Source organism: Puma concolor, chromosome B3 (genome assembly GCF_028749965.1).
Source record: "Puma concolor isolate L17-30 chromosome B3, mPumCon1.1.hap2, whole genome shotgun sequence".
In the NCBI taxonomy this organism is placed as follows: Eukaryota; Metazoa; Chordata; class Mammalia; order Carnivora; family Felidae; genus Puma; species Puma concolor.
Genome location: NC_141672.1, coordinates 26,125,718 through 26,132,256, shown reverse-complemented (window position 1 = coordinate 26,132,256; position 6,539 = coordinate 26,125,718). Strand labels below are relative to the sequence as shown.

The following is a 6,539-nucleotide window of genomic DNA, read 5'->3' as shown; positions in this document are numbered from 1 at the left end:
GGAAATGGTTGCACGCCCCCGCCAATTACCGGCCTGGCCGTCACATAGGGGCGGGGCCCACTCCCGCGGAGTAGGTGGTTCGCCCAAGGCCCTGCTGCCAAGGGGAAACGGGGCGGGGCCGGACAGGAGGGTCACAAGCCTAAGGACTGATGACCAATCAGGAGGAGGAGGAGGCAGACCCCATGCTACTGTCTGGCCAATCACGGGGGCGACAGCAAAACAGCTTGCTGGTGTCGAGGAGGTGGTCTGAGGAGGCTTTGGCGGCTTCTTGGTCCACGCAAAGGAGGCGGGGCCCAGGAAGAAGTAGCCAATTAGAGTGTGAGAAAAGGAAGGGGGCTGAGCCCAAGTGTCCAGAGCGGGTTCCTGGGTTCTCCCGGACAGGTGGCGCCCTCTTTGCCCTTGCCTTCGGGGAAGTTCTCCGATGTGAATCCCAGCCCGAGACAGGGATCCTTTATTTAATTTGCGAATTCCTATGTAGGTGTCTGTAGAAGAGCATTTTCAGCATTCTCTAACCATTCCTCGATATGCACCTTACAATAACATATTTCTTAGTAATTCGAACGTCGCTTGGCCCTTCACATCTGCCCCCAATCAGGATTTTCTGTACAATTTCCTTTAAAGGGTACTTATTTGAGAGCCAAGAAACCTGAAGAACTGAAAGCTAAACCTTGAGTAGCCACTTTGGGAGCCAAATTCTTTAAAGTTAACACTTGTTTCATAGACTCACAGCAAGAAATATATTAATAAAACATCATGCACCTGTCATAATGCCTGGCCCATAGTAGGAGCATAATAAATATTATTTTCGCACCCCTTTAGTTCTCTCTTCCCGTAGGGGTTAGAAACGAAATGGATCTACATCATAACACGAGACTTTTGGGGGAGCCTGGGTGGCCCAGTCAGTTGAGCCTCTGACTTTGGCTCAGGTCATCATCTCACAGTTATGAGTTTGAACCCTCCATGGGGTTCTCTGCTGTCAGAGCAGAGCCCGCTTCGAATCCTCTCTCTGCACCTCCCCTGCTCATGCTCTCTCTAGGTCTCAAAAATAAATAAACATAAAAAAAGAGAGAGACTTTTGGTTACCCATAAAGAATTTCGTGTCACAGTCAAGAGCATGGACTCTGGAGGTGGTCTGGGTTTGAATCCTGGCTGCACCACTTACTACTAGCTGAGTGACCACTATATATCTTCATCTGTTCAGTGAAGACAATAATAGTTGTCCTGGGGATTTGAGTTAATATATGTAGTGTATTTTGTATAAGACATGGCCATGGGTAAAAATTCATTCAGTGTTGGTTATTTTTAACTGCTGAATGGGCCTATGAGAGCCCCTGCATTCTCCCCCCTACCCCATATTTAGAAAAGGGATAGACAAGGTATCAGTTTTGTGTGGTTTAGGAGCTGAACAATCTAACAGCAGATGGGCAGAGAGTTTTCTTCTTTGAGTTAACAAACACTGTGATCCCAAAGAATATAAGTTTGTGACAGAAGTATGAGGCTAAAAGAAAAGCATGTGGGGACCCCTGGGTGGCTCAGTTGGTTGACTGTGTGATTCCTGGTCTCGGCTCAGGTCATGATCTCATTGTTGGTGAATTCAAGCCCCATGTCAGGCTCTGTGCTGACAGTGTGGAACCTGCTCGAGATTCTCTGTCTCCCTCTCTCTCTCTCTGCCTCTCCCTTGCTTGTGCTCTCTTTCTCTCAAAAATAAATAAATATTTTTTAAAAAGAAGAAGAAAAGCATGTGTTTTGCACCTCATGGAGCTTACATTATAGTGAGAAAAGATGTACATAGATAAAGCAAACAGCAATAAAAGTCCTATGGAAGGCTGGAGTTCTGATGAAGAAAGCTGGACCGCAGTGACAAGTCTAGTCTTCCCATATAGAAAGTTTTCAGGGCAGGAATCTGGTTGGAAGCAGGGCTAAAGGATTAAACTGAAGCTTAGATATCGGGTTGAATGAAATTGGAAAAGACTTGGAAAGACGATGTAGGATGAGCAGGATTTGGAGAGCTGAGAATGAGAAGGAAGGGGACAGTGTTCCCTGGAGACAGAACCTTCAAAAACTCAGGTGCAGAGGCTGGAAAGAACAAAGACTAAAAATTGGAGCATAATGGTGAAGAATGCGGCTAGATTAGAGGAATCCTGTTAGCTAGTGCCTCTCTCCAGAGGGCAGGACACAGGTCCTTGTCTTGTTCTGCCACTTACTCACCATGTGTGGTCTTGGACGAGTCATACAACATTATCCTTAGTTTCCGCACCCATCTTACAAAATTAATACCTGTAATACTTACCTTGCAGGGCTTTTGTGAGCATCAATGATATGATATGCAAATGATCTGATAACCTTGCACACCATTGCTAAATCACAAAACGGATGCCTCAGAAGGCAGTAGGAAACACCCCAGGCTCCACGCAAACAGAAAAACAGCTCCTTCCAGATGCATAAGCCACCTCATCACCATTTTACTGAGTTCATATGCAAAGTTCTGGGCTAGGCACCAGAGTTACAACCCTTCCTTCAAGATTGCTCAAACCATATCAACTGTAAAACCTTTCTTGAACTCCAAACTCCTCACAAAATTAGTCCCTTTCTTCACTGTGAACTTATACACACCTGTGTAAGCATGTGTCACATTACTTCTTTGGGATTTTTTTTTTTTTTTTTTTTTTTGAGAGGGAGATTACACAGTGGTTAGAAGCAAGAGCTCCAGGGACACCTGGGTGGCTCAGTCAGTTAAGTGTCCAGCTTTGGTTCAGATCATGATCTCATGGCTCATGAGTTCATGCCCTCATTGGGCTCTCTGCTGTCAGCACAGAGTCTGCTTCAGATCCTCTGCCCTCCCCCCACCCCCGTCCCTTCCCTGCTTGCATGCTCTCTCTGTCTCAAAAATAAATAAACATTAAAAATAAAATAAAATAAAAAGAAGAAGAAGAAGAAGAAGCAAGAGCTCCGTAGTCACACAGAATTGGAGACCCAGGTTCAGCACTTAGAAGCCTTGTGACTTTAGCAAAGCTGCTTAACATCTCTGTGACTCAGTTCTTTCATCTGTAAAATGAAGCATAACTCTGTTGTGAGAATGAAATAAGAAAAGCATTTACTTACAGGGCCTGTCACATAATAGTAAGTGCTAGCAATCATTTTTTAATAAATGAATTATTTGTTAAATGAATAAATGATTGATTAAATATATTTATACCCCCAACCAGACATAGAGCAAGCTCCTTGAGTACAGGAGATTGTTTAACTCACCTTTGGGTTCCCAGCACCCAGTACAGTGCCTGGAACATACTAAATGCTCAAGAAATGTCGGATGAATAATAAATAAATGGACAAATGAATGAAAATCTGGCCCTGCCTCCAAGGAGCTTTCTATCACATGGAGACTGTATTAAGATTCTTATGATTGAGGCTAATATAAGTCAATATTAGAAAACTTTGTCAAGAAAGGTACATTTATTGGAATTCTCCTCATGATAGGGAAGTGTGGGGACTCAGGACAACAGAAACTTATAGACCTTCCTCCTAGCACCAACCCACTTCTGAGGCTTAGCTCTCAGCAACCGACCCCTTTCAAATTCCCTAGGTCAAATTTATAAAATGCCAGGGAAGAGAAATCTAATTGGCCCAGCTTAGGGTGAGATGTCTAATGCTTGACCAAAAACATTAGACATGGTGGCCAAAGCACAAGTCCAAGCTGCTGGAGGTGAGGAACCAGTTACAGAGAAAGAAGAATCAGTGCAGAGAAGAAAGGACAACCCTATCATTGTCTGCTACAAGGAGATAGAACTTGGGAATGAAAAGAACCGATAACAATCACTTGGAAGAAGTATTGAAGGAGGAGGCTTCCGGTATAGCATTTGTTTGTATGTGTGTATGTATGTATGTGTAAGCAGGCTCTACACCCAGTGTGGGGCTCAAACTCACAACCCTGAGATCAAGAGTCACTTGTTCTACTGAATGCCCGGGTATGGCATTTTTAAATGGCCATGCAGAATGCCTGCCTAGAAAGAGAAGTGAAGTGAGAGAAGGCAGGCTATTTAGCTGGAGGAGCAGGCGGCCTACACAATAGGATAGGGGTCTTGGTCACATGCATGCAAGTTAACACTGGCTGACTGAGAAGGGGATTCAGTGGAAGGTTATTAGCAGCTCAGTGCATGGCTGAAGGCTGGAGGACAGGGCTTGGAAAAAGTCAGGAGTAAGGGGAATCTCCATAGGGCTAGGCAGCAAGCGTTTGTGGCAGAGACTGTCTGGTAAGGGTATCACCACTAAGATAAATGATCTCCAACCAGCTTTTTCATCCTTGAGTCATTTGCCCAAGAGTCAAAGTCCTAGGAGAGAGCATCTGATGGGCTGAGTTTAGGTCACACTGGTCCATACAGAGAGTGGCTGAAAGGGAGGCAAACATAAGGATGTGATTCCTTTACCTTTCATGGTGGGAGCTGCTTACCAAAATTCACCCTTCCCACAAGAGGATACAAAATGAAGACAGGTGATTTCCCAAAAGGAAATTGAGGACCTCTTGAAAACGGGAGCCAACACTGGGCAGGCAGAAATGACGAAAATCAGTTAAGACTGCAGAAGAGGGGCACCTGGGTGCCTCAGTTGGTTAAACACCTGACTTTGGCTCAGGTCATGATCTAGAAGTTCATGGGTTCGAGCCCCACTCCGGGCTCTGTGCTAACAGCACAGACCCTGGAGCCTGCTTCGGATTCTGTGTCTCCCTCTTTCTCTACCCTGCCTCCCCTCTCTCTCTCTCTCAAAAATAAATAAACATTAAAAAAAAAAAAAAAAAGACTGCAGAAGAATCATAAGGTAAAAGGGGCCCTTTAGTTGTTCTCTGCTTTGGTACAAAAACTAGGGCTGGACACCTCGGAGGTATTATCTGATTCTGACCCTGGGATCATCATTTGGTTTTTCCTTTCTAAACTTTTCATGCTCGTTCATTCATTTTTATATTTGACAAGTCATTTGACAAGTCATTTGACAAATACTTTTTTCTAACCATCATGTTATTACATCATGTTATTACATCTATAGGCGCCCCTATAAATACAATGACAGGGGCGCCTTGCAGGCTCAGTTGGTAGAGCATGTGACTCTTGATCTTAGGGTTGTGAGTTTAAGCCCCATGTTGGAGGCAGAGCTTACTTTTAAAAGTTATATATATATAGGGGCGCCTGAGTGGCTCAGTCGGTTAAGCAACTGACTTCGGCTCAGGTCATGATCTCACGGTTTGTGGGTTCAAGCCCTGCGTTGGGCTCTGTGACGACAGCTAAGAGCCTGGAGCCTGCTTCAGATGCTGTGTCTCCCTTCCTCTCTGCCCCTCCCCTGCTCATTCTCTGTCTCTCTCTGTCTCTCAAAAATAAATTAAATTTAAAAAATAAAAATTATATATACAGTGAGAGCCACAGTCATGAATTTTGGGTCCAAGAACTTCTAGCCGCCGCCTTGGACAGGGGCCGCTTCCCACTGGATCACTTCGGTGAATGTAAAAGCTTTAAAGAGAAATTCAGGAAGTGTCTCTGTGACAATAAATTTGAAAATGCTTTGTGCAGAAATGAACCAAAAGACTATTTAGAATGCAGAATGGATAGGCAGCTGACAGAACAAGAACCACTGGAAAAACTGAGATTAGAAGATTTGATCGATGGAAAACCAAAGGCAAAGACTAAGTTTTGATGGGAAAAAGACTGCTGGCTGCTGGGTCGTCCAGTATGGACCTCATCACCTGACAATTTATGGTTAGGTGCTGTGACTTAGAAAGGGGCTTCCAGAACACCCTCCTTGATGGAAACATCTCATCCTGACGTTTACCAGGTTATTTTGAAAAATTATTGCTCCTTTTAGATCTCATTTTCCCCCAAGAGTGTCAGGTTTTATCTTCACATCGTGTGTGGCAGAGTTCCTAGGGAGACCCATGGCAGGTGGGAGTTAAGAATGAGAATCACACCTGCTTACCGAGGGGACACGTGAAACAGTGACTCCATATGGTAATACTCTGCATAGCTTCCCAATAGTGATATGCTCAATGTTCATGGCTTCAGATATTGTCAGAAAACCATTCCCTAGCAAAACAGTTTCCTTTTTGTACTCATAAATACATATGTCAATTTCCTTTTTTAAAAAACAAAAATAGAGCATAAACTTGGAAATGAGAAAAAAAAATACAGTGATAGAAAGAAACATAGTCTCTGCCCTTGTAGAGCTTATGGTCTTGATTTACAAGAAATGGGTTTGGTATTTCCCTTTTTACTACTCCTGATACAGTGAGTGAAAAAGTCTGACTCTCTCCCTGAGTTTCTGGCCCTCCTTTTGCTGGAAAATCTTGGATAACATTTTTGGACCATTTTTAGTGGCAATATTTGCATCCACAAAACTGAGTAGGCCCTGGGACAAGAGTTTAGAATTGCGTTATTCTAGAATTGCATTATTCTGCTGAGGCCTGGGCTGTTTAAAGGAATGATTGCTTGCAAATATGAAGTTTTAACAGGAATGGTGGTTCCTGATTGCCTGCTAAGCAGCCCAGAAGAGTGACTCGA

At 43.9% G+C, this 6,539-nt stretch overlaps 1 pseudogene; it reads left to right on the top strand.

Moving 5' to 3' along the window:
* Positions 1 to 5,410: 5,410 nt before the first annotated feature.
* Positions 5,411 to 5,679, top strand: LOC147579808 (cytochrome c oxidase assembly protein COX19 pseudogene; annotated as a pseudogene).
* The last annotated feature ends 860 nt before the right edge of the window (positions 5,680 to 6,539 follow it).